This window comes from Charadrius vociferus, unplaced genomic scaffold (genome assembly GCF_000708025.1).
Source record: "Charadrius vociferus isolate BGI_N301 unplaced genomic scaffold, ASM70802v2 scaffold49, whole genome shotgun sequence".
In the NCBI taxonomy this organism is placed as follows: Eukaryota; Metazoa; Chordata; class Aves; order Charadriiformes; family Charadriidae; genus Charadrius; species Charadrius vociferus.
The window spans coordinates 373663-389239 of NW_009661375.1; positions in this window are offsets into that span (position 1 = coordinate 373663).

Here is a 15577-nt window from a genome sequence, read left to right on the forward strand (position 1 = left end):
AGGAAGCACATGTTTAGACAGTACAAAAAGAGACCCCAGCCTCTCCCCAAGTCAAGGCAGCCCACGGAGGAGAGTCAGAGGGAAGCCAGGAGCCTCACCCTGCGGCTTTCCCCTTACTCTTTCTCCCTGGTGGGTGGAGGCCGGCCGCCGTGCTGCAGAGGGCTGCAGAGCCGAGAGCGGCACCAGGGTTCACCCCATGGCGTCGGTGATGGGGACCTCAATCTCACCGGTGGGGCCCGGCAGCCCAGGGCTTGTGCATGCACAGAAACTCAGTGCTGGCCCCACAGACTCTGGGGATAAATGGTCTGTGTTTCACCCTGTGCACAAGCATGCCATGCCTAATGGAGACCTCAAGGGGAAAACCCTATTGATTTTGATCGGGAGTTGGACTCGTCACTCTTATTCTCTCAAAGCGTGACCAGGGGTCTTCGTGGCACTGCACATAGCCTGGATTTTACGTGGATTATAACAGCAGCACATACTGCTTTTCCCATTCTTTAGTGCATATTGTAATCGGAGTTTGAATTCTGGAAGAGGATGGGTCCAAAATAAACTACTTTTCAATAAAATGTTCAGTGGAAATTGAGTCCACAAACTCACCATCTCTCTTATTGCAGGCCCAACTGACTTTCCTGGGGTAGTTACAGGACAGCTGACCTTTCTCTGAGGGAGCTGATGACATTCAGGTGTGCAAAACAGCTGGGCAGAGTGAACCCGTGACTCGGAAGTGTGAGTTACAAGAAGAACTGAGAGACTGCTGCTTCCTTTTGACATCCCACATCAGGCTGTGCAGCTGCCGAAACCCCTATTAAACCCACAAGCTCCAGACCCTCGCTGCACGGACCGTATCCGCTCTCGGGGTTTCATTTCACATTAATATCATGTTATTACCCTCATTCAACGGCTCCAATTTCAAGCCTTCATGCACATAGCAGAGCTGCTTTTCCCTTGCTGGTTCCTTTTCATATCCTTTTAATTAATTGTCAAGGTAAGTTCCACCTGTCAGCTCAGTGTTAGTTAGAAATCCAACTTTCAGTGTGCTGAGATTTGCTGAAGTTGTGAATCGGATTTTCGTCGCCCCAGCAGGTCTGTGGAGCGGAGCGTGCCAGCCGCGGGCAGGGGAACCCTGCGGGCCCACCAGCGAGAGCGGCCGCTCTGCCTGGGATGGCTCTGGCAGCACTCCATCCCTGCGCTCAGAGACTGGGGGAATAGCATTACGGCAACAAGCAAAAACGATCCGTTACAGACATCCAGAACTTGGATTCTTACTGAAGAACCACGCAAATCATCTCAGTTGATAAAGCTGAAGGAAGCTCTGGCCCACGAACAGCATTTTCTTACTCCTGGTGGGCACTGCAGCAGCAGACGCTCGGTGCAGCAGCCTGGGCCATGGGGGGTTCTCTCCAGGCGGGCTGCTGGGATGCTGTGAGGGCTTCCTCTACCAGCGCCCCATGGGCCCGACACCGCTCGGGGCTCAACACCCTGGTGTTACCACTGCTGCTCGCCACAGTAAATGACTGGATTGATATGGGAAAGTGCTTTCCATAATAGGTTGAGAAAGGTTGGGAAAACACATCTATAGCACTGAGGAGCTGGTGGTGAGCTGGTGCTCCAGGAAAGGCAGATGGGATGCAGCACCCCCACCCCAGCAGCCTCCCGGGGAGCTCAGCCAGCCCAGCGTACCACTCACAGGGGCTGCGGGAAGCCCAAATGATGGTGGCATGATGGTTTCCCTCTTGGTGCTATTCTGGGGCATCTTCAGATGAGAACAGCACAGACATTGCAGCCTGCCGGCGTGGCTTACTGCAGCCCGCACTCAGCTCTTGCAGTCCTGCAGCATGCCAGGAAGAGCTAGTCAGGAATTTTCTGGTTAAACCTTGTTTTCACAGAAATACACAGATTTATCACGGTCTTTTTCTGGTTTTCTTGTTCCTGGGTTTTTTTTTGTTGTTTTTGTTTTGTTGTTGTTGGTTTTTTTGGGTTTTTTTTTTTCAGTGAGGGAAAAATGAATTGAAGGAAACAATCTCTGTTCGGAGGCAAATGAAACCCTTGAGCAGCCTGTGGAGGATCTGTTCCTGGGAAGCAGGAAACCCAGATTTGACTAGATTTGCAGTGAGGATATGAATCTGCATTTGCCGTGTCTAATACAAACGCCATTCAATATTGGCCCCACACTGTAACCCCAAATTAGCGTGGGCATTTTTCCTCCTCCTCTCTGCTCCTGGCAGGATGCAGTTGCCTCGTTGCGTTCCCAACTGCAACCGAAGGACGGTGATGATGGCTTCGGTCTAACCCCACTGCTGTGAGTTGCCCATGAGTTACTGATGATGGTTGTGGCACCGCAGGGATGCGGGGCCTTGGGCTGCTGTGCTGGGGGGTCCCTTCTCCTGCTCTCCCGGCAGCGAGGATTGCGGCAGTGCCCTCACGCCGTGCTTTGGAGAAAGCTTATACCCTGACTGCAGAGCAGCGTTCTGGCTCGGCACTACGTCACCGCTCTGAGAGAACAGCGCGGTGCCTGGCTTAGCCGTGACTTCTCATTGATGTCCTGAGGGGCTCAGGCTGCCCCAGCACAGCGGTGTCGCCCCAGCCCCGAGGGCCAGTTCTCTGCAAGCCTGTGTCCTGTGAGTGATGGCGCTCTCTTTTCACATGGGTGGCAGTGCCATTGTCACAAACCTGCCGACCAGGCAGACGAGCCTGACGCCTGAGGAGACACGCACCCAGGGACCAGCCGTGGGCACTGCGTGTACATCCTGAGGATTAAACGCTGGACACTGCTAACAACTTACTTGGTCGTCTTTGGTTGTTTTTTGGATTGTTTTTTTTGTTTGGTTGGTTGGTTTTGGGTTTTTTGGGGGTTTGTTTTTAATCTCCCGGAAGTTTCCTGAGACTATGGAAGCACTTCCAGGCTGCACTTCCCGGTTGTCCACCTGCCCTAGGATGGCCGCGTGGAGTCAGCTCCTCCGGGAGGTGCACCGTGGTGTGCGTGCCAAGCCAGCCTCTGATTGCTGCCCCAGCTGAGGGATTTCCAGAGGCGCTTCCACAGAAGTCGGAAATACTGCCCATTTTGTTCACCCGTGCAGTGCCAGTGGCTGTTGTCTGTTTAGCATGTGTGTGGAAAGCAAATAGCCAAAGAACCCACTGAGTCCCAATCACTGTGATGCTGGTAAATATCTCCCTCCCCTTACTGGTTCGGAGGGTTCGTTTTACGAGGTCTGCCCAATGGTTGCTCCCTGCACACCTCTGCAGCCACCTACAGCCCCAGTGTGTCGTGGTGTGTGACAGTGCCCCTGCTCATCTCCTGCTTCAGCGTGGGACCTGCTCGCCACCTGAGATCCCCCAGTCCCGGGAACCGAGACGCTTCAGCGCGACCTAGCTTTCCACCAGGAACTCCGCTGTGGGCTTGTGTGGCAGCCCTGCCCGTTGTCCCGGCACATGGTAAGGTTTTACACCACCCGATTTCCTGAAGCATCATCACCGGCCATTTGTGAAACAGGATTTCCTTTGCGGTTGTTTCCCTTTGCAGTTAGCGGTCACTGCTCCTGGCCTGGGCTAAGACCACAGTTATTGGGCTCACAGGACACCTGCAAGCACGTTCCCCCCTCAGTGGTCCTCCAGCTGGGGCTGCAGACAGGCTTGTCCTGGATGTGAGGTGAGGTGTCTCCTGGTGGGCTGGGGGAAACTTGGCTCAAACGGGACGCAAGAGGCTGCCCTGGCTCCGTCTCTCCATGCCTCCCCTTTCCCATCCGTCCTGTCAGAGCCTGCCGCAGGCTCGGAGCATCCTGCGAGAGCTTGGTGGTGAGGGCTGAGTGGCACATTCAAAAAAAAGGCACACTGGGCCAGGGCTGCTCTCCAGCATCAACTCTGAAAACTCACCAGTGAAAGCCAGCAGGAGAGAAGAGGAGGTGGCAGCCTGTGGCCCAGGAAGCCTGCAGGACAGCCACCTCTGCCAGGCTGCTGGTGCTCCTTACCCACGGGGTTCCCTGGGAAGACCTCAGGACAGCACGTTGTCTGTGGAGCACAGAAGGACACCAGGCACCTGCTGAGTGTGCCACCCCCCCCCAGCACCCTTTCAACGCCTTGCGGGGGGGTCTACGTGGGCCAGCCTGCTGCCAACAGTCAACCGCAGGATACAGTATCTTTGTACAGGGTAACGCCACCTTTTCCAGCTGCACAAGATGGACACTGTGACAGATGAGAATTATATCTTCATCCAAAAAGCCTAGTAGAAATTAAAAGAGTGGAATTGGAATACAGAAACAGTCCGAAGGTGGGAATCAGGAGGACTGGGAATGGCTCCTGGAGACACTCGGTGCAGCCCTTCCAGCTGCAGGGAACAGCGTCACACAATCTGGCCCACAGAAGAATCAGGCCCTGCTCCAAGCCTGGTTAGAGCTCTCCTCGCTTCAAATCCTCCCGAGGGATCTTTCCAAGACGTCCATCAGACATTTCTATTTGTGGCCAGCTCATGCCATTTCTCTTCTGCTGATACTGCCTCAGAACACAGATAACATTTTGTCACCCCCAGGTGTTTTTCTTACCAGGACACCTGTGGAGGGTGTCATACCTGCCCTTGTTCAGCTGGTTTCCCTTACCCCCTCCATCCCCCTTGTAATTATTCCTGTTCCATCTTCTGCTCCCCACCCCTCAACTCCTCTTTCTTCACTATGCCAGTCAAGGTAGTGCACACCAGGCCAAAATTTGCACGGCGTCACTGCGACCACAGTTGTGGCTCTGCAGGAGGCATGGCATGGGCTGTGGTTGCCGTATCCATAACTCCCAGATGGCCTCTCGGAAGGGGCAGCTCCAGGCTGGGTCTGGCAACCAACCTCTCATCAGGCTGATGGTGCACTGGGACTTGCTCATCATCTTGGGCAGTTTTTTTCTACGACATCTACTATATTACATATTCACATCTCAGGAAATCTTTAGGACTCTGCGCTTGGGTACCAGGCTCGGTCAGGTGTGGAAAGCAAACACATTACACTGTGCCAGGGCAAGAGAAATACCAGTCACGACCATGCCCGTGTCCCAGAGACACCCATGCAACGATGGTTTGGGGGACAGGACTGATAGCAGTGAAGATGCTTTTCCCCCATCCCACATGCAGTGTCACCCTTCCTTGCCAGAGAAGATGTGTCCAGATGTTATCTGTCAGCAAAAACACAGTAAGAACAGTCCCTTGTCCTGTCGCTCCCCTCCCTGATCAGGAGTCCCTCTCCAGCTCTCCTGGAGCCCCTTTAGGCACTGGAAGGGGCTCTGAGGTCTCCCCGGAGCCTTCTCTTCTCCAGGCTGAATGCCCCCAAATCTCTCAGCCCTTCCAGGCGGTGGCTTGTGCAGCCCTGCAGGGCTGAGAGCTCTGCCAAAGGCAGTGTTCAATAGCTGCTCTGCTGTCAACAGTTTTAGGTTTTCTATACAGGAGTTCACAAAACTTCTGAATTTTGGGGTGTCAGTAGATTGCGGGAAGCTGAAGATCCCATGGCAGCGTGGTTTCCTGCATGGGATCAGGGCTCCTGGCTCTGTTAAGTGGCAGTTTTGGGTACTTCACAGAAAAACTGTGCTGCCTGTCTGGGTGGGCTCCGATCCCCTGTCTGGTGAGAGGGTCTAAGGCTGTCGAGCTGTTGTTTCTGGGGGGTGTTCAGTCCTAGAAATGCGGGACTCCTGGTATCTCCTGCTTTCCCCGCCCAGGCAAACTCAGCCCGCCGAGTTGTCATCTCCTTGGCTATAAAAGAGGGGGCGAGGGATTGTCCTCCTGTGTCTTTGGGGTTTTTTTTTAGTTTTTCACTTTTTTTTTTTTACATTTTACTTTCTCTGATTTCTTACTGCTTTTGCATTCTAGCATTTTTTGTCAGGCTGAAACCAGTTATAACAGGCAGGTAGAAGGCAAACCCTTAGAAGAACATTTATTTTGTAATTACATTTAAAAAATATTCTTGAAAGAAAAAAAAATCATTGTAGCTTTCTCAGAATGCTTCTTACTTTATAAAATCTGGCCTGGGGTTCAGATTGACCTGACGGTCCTCACACAGCAGTTCACACAGTGCGTTCAGGAAGGCAGAGGAGGGCCGGCAGCCGGGGACACCCGCGGCTCTGCACGGTGACAGCCCCAGGCACTCTCAGCTCCCTGCTCCCCAGTGCCATGCCAGCCACACACTGGGGAGCTTTTGCAGTCTTTAAATAGTGAATATAGCTGACACCACGATTGGAGTCACCCGTGGTGAATTGTTGTGCTATAAAGCACAGCTGTGAAGGGCACTATTTTAGAATATGCTGCGCTGTCGTTCCTGTTTCTTGTGCTGGATGAACTTCTGTCTGTGGCTATGCTGAATAAACAGGGTTTATGCTGCTTTTTAAACAGGGTTGAAATATATTTGTATATTTTTGCTGATGTAGTAGATAAATGTAGCGCACAAGTATCTTTTGTGTCCCTATTACTCCCTAACATTAAATGAAGAAATAACTAGTCTAGCTTGTTTGTGGCGATGCAGGTTATCATTCAAAGTGATACAGCAGGGTACAAATTGCAAATAACGTTTCTGGCAGGCTGCAATAAACTGAACTTAAAAAATCCCTGCAATATAGAAGAGCTGAAGCTGTGTTTCTGTTTCTCATTTGGAAGTGGAGCCAGCATTATTAGTCGTGCCCTGACGTAGCCCGAGGCACCCGTGCACGCTGGCCCGTCGCGCTGCGGCTCCGCAGAGGTGTGAGTGCCGCCCCGCCGTCCCAGCCCCACCGCGCTGCGCTGCGGCCCCGTTCCCCTCGTTCCCCTCTGCCCAGCGTGTCCCCCTCTGCCCAGCGTGTCGGCAATTAGGCAAAACTGCTCTCTAATGACACCGTAGAACAACACATTACGGAGTGCTTTCGATGCGGGGAGCAGGAGTCCGACTAATAAATGGCGGGTTAAATGCAGCATCTGGAGGGGACGCAGAGCGCGCTGCAGCAGTGAAGGCACAGCTCCATCCCCTCGGTGTGGGCTGCCGCCTGCCGAAACTGGGACTGTGCGTTACGGTGGTGGGGGGGTGTCAACACGCTGACCTGCTGGGGCTGTGCCATGGTAATTAATGCCAGCTCTGGGTGTGCTACCTCTGGGGCAAAGCCTGGTGGGAGCAGTGCCGGGAGGAGGTTGGTGGGACAGGCAGTGTCTCAGAGGGGACCTCCCGTTCACCCAATCTGGTGTTCCCGTCACTGCAGTTAATGGCAGAGCACCAGTTTCTTTCCAGCCCTCACTGGTCGGGGATCTGATATGTAGATGCTAAAATAAACGTGATACAGGTGAAGAGAGGAGACTTTTCTTCTGCTGTCAGGGCACACTGGTGCGGTGCAGCTGTGGGGTTGTACCTGCTGCCTTCCTCCCTACGTCCCTCCCAACACAAGGAAACGCTCTGTGCTTTTTGCGATACTGAAGGGAGAACTTGGTAAATGGCAACACTCAGAAATAACCTCGCAGAAGAATGCGGTGTCCTTACTGCTGCTGTGGGACGGGGAAGGACCCGTGCACAGCGTCCTGGCAGGTGGAGGCCGCGCGGCCGCACCGTCAGGGGAAGCCCGGCCGGCCCTGCTCCTGCCGTGTGAGAGCTCCTGCTGTTAAACTGCTCCCGCTGCCTGGTTACACTCAAAATTACCACGACAGTAGAGCTGTAGGTTAGTTGTTCTTCCCAGACTAGCAAAATCATGTGACCTTTTGAAACTAAGATAAGTGTCTATTTATTCCATGTGTAGGTCTAAAATGCAAAACTGTGTATGACAAGACCCAGTGCAATCTTGTGCTGGGCATGCCCGGCACGGCTGCGTTGTCTGCCTATGAACTCATTACTGCAAAAGCAGGAGTACGGGCTGCCTGCGGGTAGCCCTGCCAGCAGCACTGGGACGTGAGGAGGGGTGCGTGCCCGGGGCTGAGGGAGCTCGTGGCAGCGCGGCTCGCTTCTCCAGCGCTGTGAAACCCCGTTCCCATAGTGCCCCTGAGACCCGGGTTGGGGTGCTGGGCGAGCAGGGGCAGAGCCCCAGGTCTCGCACCCCGCGGCTCGGGCTGTCTGTGCATGGCCAAACTGCTCAGGGCAGAGCTCCCGACACGCTCTTCATCTCCGGAGGCCCCTCGGCTGCTGGAGGCTGGAGGATAGCCCGTGTTTGATTCCACCTGCTTCTTTATTATTATTTTTTTTTTCAGCAGCTCTTGTGCCTCCTGTCAGATGGATGGGCACTCTCACGCTGCGGCTTTGCCTGCAGCTGCCGCGCGTGGCGGTGGGAGCATCTCCCGGTGCCGGGGCTGCGCAGGGCCTGAGCGGGAGCTGCCATGCTCGCTGTGCCCGCAGCCGGGCTGAGGCTCGGCGAAGGACGCACACGCGTGCAGGGGCTCACCTGTGGGTCCCCCCATGCTCCCCCATGTGCTCAGCATGCAGTGGGCGTGCGGCGTGGGCAGGGATCGGGCTGGAGGAAAGGGCAGCAGCAGGGGTGCCTGCGACGTCTGCTCTCCAGGGCGCAACAGCTGACTCGGGGTCTCCCGTAGGCACACCGGCTCTGGGATTTCCTTCCCTCTGCCCACACCATAGCAAACCCCTGATCTTCTGTCGGGCAGGGGCAGCTCGGAGTGCCGCTGGCCCTGGCACACGCTGTGCATCTCATCCACTTGTGCCGGGTAAGTCGCACGCTTCATTCTGCTCCGGTGGTGTTTGCTCCATGAAAACCCGTCCAGCTGCTGAGTATCTTCTACCTTCACCCCTCTAAATAAACAGCAGCAGAAGCTGCTGTTGCACGGTGGCAGACGGAGTTTATGAGATGCTCTCTCTGCGTAGTCTTCGCACGGCGCAGAGCAAACCCTGCGGCTCTCGCTCCTCAGGGGACACAGGAGCTCAGAGCTGGGCCAGGCTCCCGCCCCGCTGCCCTCCCGGGGACGCGCTCGTGCAGCCTCCTGCTCCCCAGCACTGCCGAGGGCTCCGCTGGGGTCATTTCCCACTCCCTCTTACTGGTATCACGCTCTGGTAAGTGTCACGGTAAGCGCCGTACTGGGCAGCGAGGTGAGGCTGTAGGAGCAGAGCCCAGGGAGGTGGCGGGAAGGGCTCTGGCCGCCTGCCCCGTCTCCTCGGCCCCAGGAGAGGCAGCTCCAGCCGGGGGCTGTGCGGGACCTGGCACAGGGATTGCCGTGTCCCCCCGGCCTGGCAGCAGCTGGCACGGACCCTCCTGTCCCGGTGATGCCGGGGCCAGCGGCGCTGGCTGCTGTGCCCTCACGGTGCAGGTGTGTCCCTGCAGATCCTCGCGGTGGGGGACATGTCTGAGCATTGCCCGAAATGCCGTGCGGGTCCGAACTGGATGTGGTGGCACAGCAGAGATTTGCAGGGGTGCACAGAGGGTTGTGTGTGCACATTTAGATAAAGGGTTCTCCATCTTTTCCTTGTTCCTTCTGACCGTCCTTGCTGTGTAACACAAACTTGTTCTCGGCAGGCTCAGCGTTCTGCCTCTGAAATGGAATGCCAGCTTTGAAGCCTTTCAGAAAACACTTTCTCCCCTTTTATTCTGTTCCACTTTTTTAGGCAATACCTGGTGCAACTCAGAGATAGACTGGTTTCTGACCGTGGCATTAAGTCTTTGTCTCCACCGGCAAGATGACCGGCGTTGACCCGTGTCACGCAGAGCTCAGTTGCCCGGGTGCCCGCTGCCCATCGCAGCCCTGCCTGGCCGGGGGCAGAGGTGCCAGGCAGCCTGTGTGGGGTGTGGGGCAGGAGTGCCGGTGTCCCCTCCTCGCCAGGGATGGATCAGCCGCTCGGCGCCCCTGGCACACGTAACCCTCCGGCAGACTGAGCCCTCAGCCTGGAGAGAGGCAACGGGAGATGGCGAGCGCTATTTTTATGTCTCTCTTGCCTGTCGTGACGGCGCGGATGCTGGTGCGGAAGGAGCGTTCGTGTGGCTCAGCCCACGCAGAGGTATTTTTGTGCCGGAGGAACGTGTGGGTTGCGTTGCCGCCGTGTTCCTGGAGTGCCGGCAGGCGCGGCTGGCAAAACACAGCCCCCTGCTTGCGGGGCGAAGGGCTCGCCTGGGGTTTGCCCTCCCCGCTGCTGGCAGGACGCGGGTTTGCGGTGCCTGCGGGATGCTCAGCTGACGGTCCTCCCTGCATGCAGGAGTCTGTGCCCCGGTTTGGTACCCGGTGTGGGGTGGGCAGTCACGGGCAGGGCTGGCGGGAGGTGGACACTACTGCATCCTGTCCCCACAAGAATGACCCCCATCCCAGCCCAGAGCTGTCAGGGGCGAGAGTGGGCACAAAGCCCTCGGCCGCGAGCCGGACCGGGCACCAGCTCTGCACTGGCAGGGAAGGGAAGGAAGGACTGGTTTCTGGGAGGTGTTTGCTGAGGCTGGGAGCACAGCCTGGGTTTTGAGCTGAGAGCGAGAGGGCTTTGGCTGATCCCCGGCAGTGCCGGTGCAGCCTTGGCTGGGTCAGACCTAAGGAAACCAGTGCCAGGAGCAGAGCTGGGGCGCTGCGGGGGCGGCACCGCACGGGCTGGGGGACAAGGATGCAGTGCAGCATCGCCGGCGCAGGGTGCCAGCTCTCCGCATGGCAGCGAAGGCACACAGCACCCAGGCTTCGGTCTCGCAAGACAGGCAGGCTTGGTCTGCTCCCAAGGGACCAGAGGGACTTCTCCTTGGGCTGCAGGGCCCTCTGGGGCTCCTCTTGTAAGAGGAGGTGGGTGGGCTGGGGGAGCAGGGGCGGCGTGATTAGCAGTCTGTGGAAGACAGTCCCTCAGGAAAGAGCAGGTGATTTAATATTTGGATTAAATATAAACCAAGAAGTGACGTTTCGGGACTGAGGTCTATCAAATATGCTAATAGTCTTCACCTGTGTTTTAAGGAAAAAGCAGGGTGGTGATCAAAGGAGGAAAGGAACGATGTGCTCGGTGTCTCTGAGGGACAGGGAAACACACTGTGGGTCCGCAGAGCAGCCGGTACGGAGGGGAGGACTGGGAGCTGCCCCAGGCGGTGGGGCTGGGGCCCTGGGGCAGCTCACTCCGCAGGACTGTCAGGTCTTCAGGAGGCTTCTTCCAGGGCAGACACCTCTGCCAGGAGTGGCACATGTCCTGCTGGGGCAGGGGGCTCAGCGGCGGCTCTGAGGCTGTTTCCCGCGATTCGGTCATCCTGTGATACAAAAAAGTACTTCTCTCTAAACAGAAGAATTCTAAGTTTGGAAGGAAACCAAATGAACTGAAGGACTCTTGCTCCTTCTCTATTCAAACCCTGTCACATTTGCCTTTGCTGCTTTTAAGTAGCCATTTTGCCCAGTGTGCAAAATGAGGAGCGCGTCAGTGGATGAAGCCTCTTGTCCCACTGTGCCACCTACGGAGTTTCCCTGAGGCAGACCTAGGGGAAAAGAGTCTTAAATCACACTAGTGATCCCTTTTGAAGGAACGTATGGAAAGGGGGAATTCAGCTGCTAAGAGAATGGTGGTTTTCTCTTCAGAAGACAAACATGCACAAGTAGGCACTTTTGGAGAGGTGAAACAAGAGACCGCACTACCAACGGTCCTGTTACTGAGCATGCACGGGGCACACGCTACCCTTGCGTTAAAAAGGCTTTCCTTTGTTGCATTTCACTATTCCAGCTACAACATGTCACCTTGGGCTGGTTTGGAAGATGCTCACAGTGACTACAAGTGTAAGGAAACCGTCACGGTAAGCACTACCAAGACTGGGTGTGAGTCCCGGGGCCCCTTTTTAAAGGTAATTAAACCACACTGACAGCAAGGGGAGCGAGGCGCCTCCGCTCGCCGTGCTGCCTGGCCCCACCGCTGCCGAGGGCGGGACGTGTCTGCTCCAGCGCAGAGGCACTCGCTGCCACTTCACTCCTCCTTCCCACTTGGCTCTGATGTCAATAATAACTGCGGAGCAAAATTAAGTGGCCTTAATAGACTCTTGTGGGGATCTTATCAAAAGGCATTTGCAATTCTTCAGGTGTTTTCCTTCTGCTTTATATAAAGTGTATTTGTGTCACGAAAGAATGGCCAGTGACTGTCACTTACGATAAAACACTTATTACCGTTCCCAGCAGCGCTGGCCACTGTGAAGCCGAGTGCATGAAGACAGCGGTGAATGCTGAGCGGGTGCTCAGTGGTGATGGTTTTCATTCACTCAACAGATTTCACAATGAAGTTGCCCAGGATTTCTATTTTAAAGAGCTCCCTTCCTCCCTCCCCTCAGCCAGTTCGTTAAGAAGAATGCCCAATGGCTCATTGTCTCTCCAGCCTGTGGGAAGTGTGGTCCGGCTTTGGCAGAGACCTTGTCCTGTCTGGGCACCCCGGCCACTTCATCTGAGCTGGTGGTGCCTGCCCGGGTGGCTACCCGGCACACACAGCTCCGGTGGCTGGCATGGAGGGGGCTGGCTGGGAACCCAAATCCCTGTGATTCCTTAAAAAAAATAAAAACAAATTAAAAAATCAACATCATTTAAATAAAGGAGAATTTAACAGAGCTGATTGGAGGTTTGTGGAGGATTATATGTTTGTAATTTTTTTATTTGGAGGAACTAGGGATGGAGTAAGAAGGGTTTTTTCTGGTAGATTCCATCCTTGCGTGGTGAAATAGTAAAATCCAGTCCACCTCTGACCCAGGCAAATGCATTCCCGTTTCCAAGCACATACTGATGCTTTAAAGGAGAAAAAAACCCCAAAACAACACAGGAGGAGGGGAATCTGCAACAGGTTAGTAGTATCTTTTTACGTGAAATCTTCATTATCTTTCTCCTCCTGGGGGTGCGGGATCCCGCTTCATCCACCCTCTGCTGAGCAGCCGGGCGCTGCGGAGCACTGAGGGACACCTGACGGCCCGGCAGTGCCAGGGAAGGACGGGAGGGCTGTGAAGAGGGGGTGTCTCGGTTCCACTCCCGTTCCCCGGGCAGTGCAGGGTGCCTGGCCGGGGGCGGCGGGTGAGGATCCCTGCCGCGGCGCTTCCGAGACTCGCAGGGCTGCCCTTCGCTCCGGGGGGACGGGACGGGCACAGCACCCACCCATCGCCACAGCACCTCCGAGCTCAGCCTGAGGCCGAGGGCTGCCCGGCCCTGCGACAACCTGCCGGCCAAGGACCAGGTTTCTCACTTTGTCCCTTCTTACTAATAACTGCCACTCGACAGGCTCCGGCTGACGCTGCTGCTGTCCCTACCGAGGCTCTTCCCCTTCCCCCCCAGCTGCAAGCCTCTGCCTGAAGCAATAAAAATATTTAAGAAATAATAGGGTAAGCGGGAGGGACCGGTGTTTCTTTCTGCTTCTCCAGATTACCTCTATGGTGAATGTAACTACTTGATGTGAAAAAAGAAATTGTCATCTTTAACAGCTCTCTTTTTCATCTCATATTTTCTTTTTTTTTTTCTTTTTTTCCTCCCAAAAAGGTTGTTTAGTTTTTCCTATTTGGCATATCTTCCTCTGCTTTAAATTGATCTTAGCATTATTCATCTTCACACCTTATTCAGAATCAATGAGGCAGTGAAAAAGGGAGATTTAAATGAGAAGCAGTTTATGTATTTTACCAAGGGCACTTGGAGCCTTCCCCTGACAGTGGTCTCAGTTATTTCAAAAGTGAGATAACTAGCTCATTTGTATATATATATATTTTTTTTTTTTTTTAAAGAACACACTTTTTCCCAGTCCCTTTGCTGGCTGGAGCCTCTTCAATTCTCTTACATTTCCCACTGTTCTCACTGATACCAAACTCATTGCAAATACATTTTTCCCATCAAAACGTGTTAAGAAAATAAATCACCACTGAAGTGCTTTTTCATGTGTGGGCTTTTGCCTTCAGTGTCTTCACTAAGCTGAAGTGAGATGTTCCCCCAGCACCTCTTCTGGTGGCAGGAGACTCAAACTTGGCAACAATGGTGATGGATGGGAGAGACAAAACACTCTGGGCGCCGCATTTGTCACCTGTGCTTTTAGTGCCACGCGCGGTCTCCGCAGAGCCCTGACGTGGGAACCAGCGTGCCCGTGGGTGGCCGTTTCCCGGCAGTGATGCCCGGGCAGGAGCAGGACGGCGGCGAGCGGCCCCCTCGGCGCAGGGCGGGAGTGTGTCGGGGCAGAGAGCAGCCGGACCCGCACCGCTGGGGCCAGAAGGAAGGTGCAGTTGTGCTCGCTCGGTTATGTTAAACACTTTACCCGCGTGAGCCTCAGCAAGGCATTATGCGGTGACTTACACGTGCTCCCGGCTTGTTTCCAGTCCCGTCACGTCCCCTGAATCCAGCTGGAGACTTTTGGCTAGTTGCTCTTTATCGATTTTGGGGAAGGTACCGGCTTACTTCTAACGAAGAGAACAAGCAAGGTCACTGCGCGGCTGGACCTGCTACCCTGCACAGGCTCGTTTTTTCCTGCTGCATTTGAGTCCAAGAAATAAATCCTGCGCTGTGAGTTGCCATATGGTCCCCAAGTCAGGCCAGGTGAGTGCAGAGAGAGCAGCCGGCGCGTCCCCTGCGGGACGGCACCGTGTGAAGGGCAGCGCCGGCTGCTCTCCGCTGGGCTGGGGCAGTCGCCAGGTTATTGACTAGTCCGAGACCTCGCATGGGGTCGAATGAAAGGGTATTTGGGCTGGAAACAGATAGTGACCGAATGCTTTAACATTTTACTTTTAGTTCTGTTCAGAAACTTTCGACTATTTATTACAAAATATCGGTTTATTATATATTTGTATATTTTATATATTACAAAATATATGTTTCTTACAGATTATCTCTTTATTACAGACAGTTTGTCGTAAAATACTAAAAATTCTGCATCCCTGGCTGTTTATGAGTAAACTTGGACTAGAAGTGTTTCCTGACCTTGGAAGGTTGAAAAAAAACAGGAGGAGGCAAACGCATCCCTGTGATGTTTGAGAAAGTCACATATCCAAGCTGGAATGAAAAGTAATTTAGTCATCCCTTTGGAGTTATTTTGAACAAGAAAATACATATTGAATATCAAATTTACATCCAGTTGCTTTGATATCAATGGTACCAGACTGTATGAATTTCTTAAGAGACAAAATTTCAATGTACGCCCTGCGTCTGAGTTTGCGGGCGGCCCAGAGCGTCGCGGGGAGCCGGAGCGGAGGGCTGGGCAGGTTCCTCCGGGCAGCTCTGAGGGCTTTGCTTCGCAGGCAACACGCCGCCTCGCACGGAGTATGTTCTTTGAAATGCTGCTGCCAAAACACCTGGGCCAAAACTATGAGTTCATCGCATTTAGAAGATTTCTAGATCAAAGAATACTCTTAATTAGTCCAACAATTAGCTTCGATGTAAGATCTAAGGTTGCAGCACAACGTGCCGGTGTGAGAAGCTGTCTGAACTGCTGACAACTCCGGGCTGACGGTTTTAAACATCACACGGCAGTAGCGGTGAAGGCGTCCCCGAGGGCAGAGTGGTGGCCGGTGCCCGTGGCTGCCCTGGTCCCCCCGTCCGCCCGAGCGCCCCGCCGCAGCGGGAGCACTTTACCTCGCTGCAGCTCGGCGTGCTGCGCGTCAGTTCCTGCCGGGGGTACCAAGGAGCTCTGCGGAGCTCTGCTGCGGGTGTGAACCCTCTGCGACTCCATCGTCAACGCAACCGGGACGCGGCTGAGCGTGGCTGCGGGAGGGAAGCCAGCGG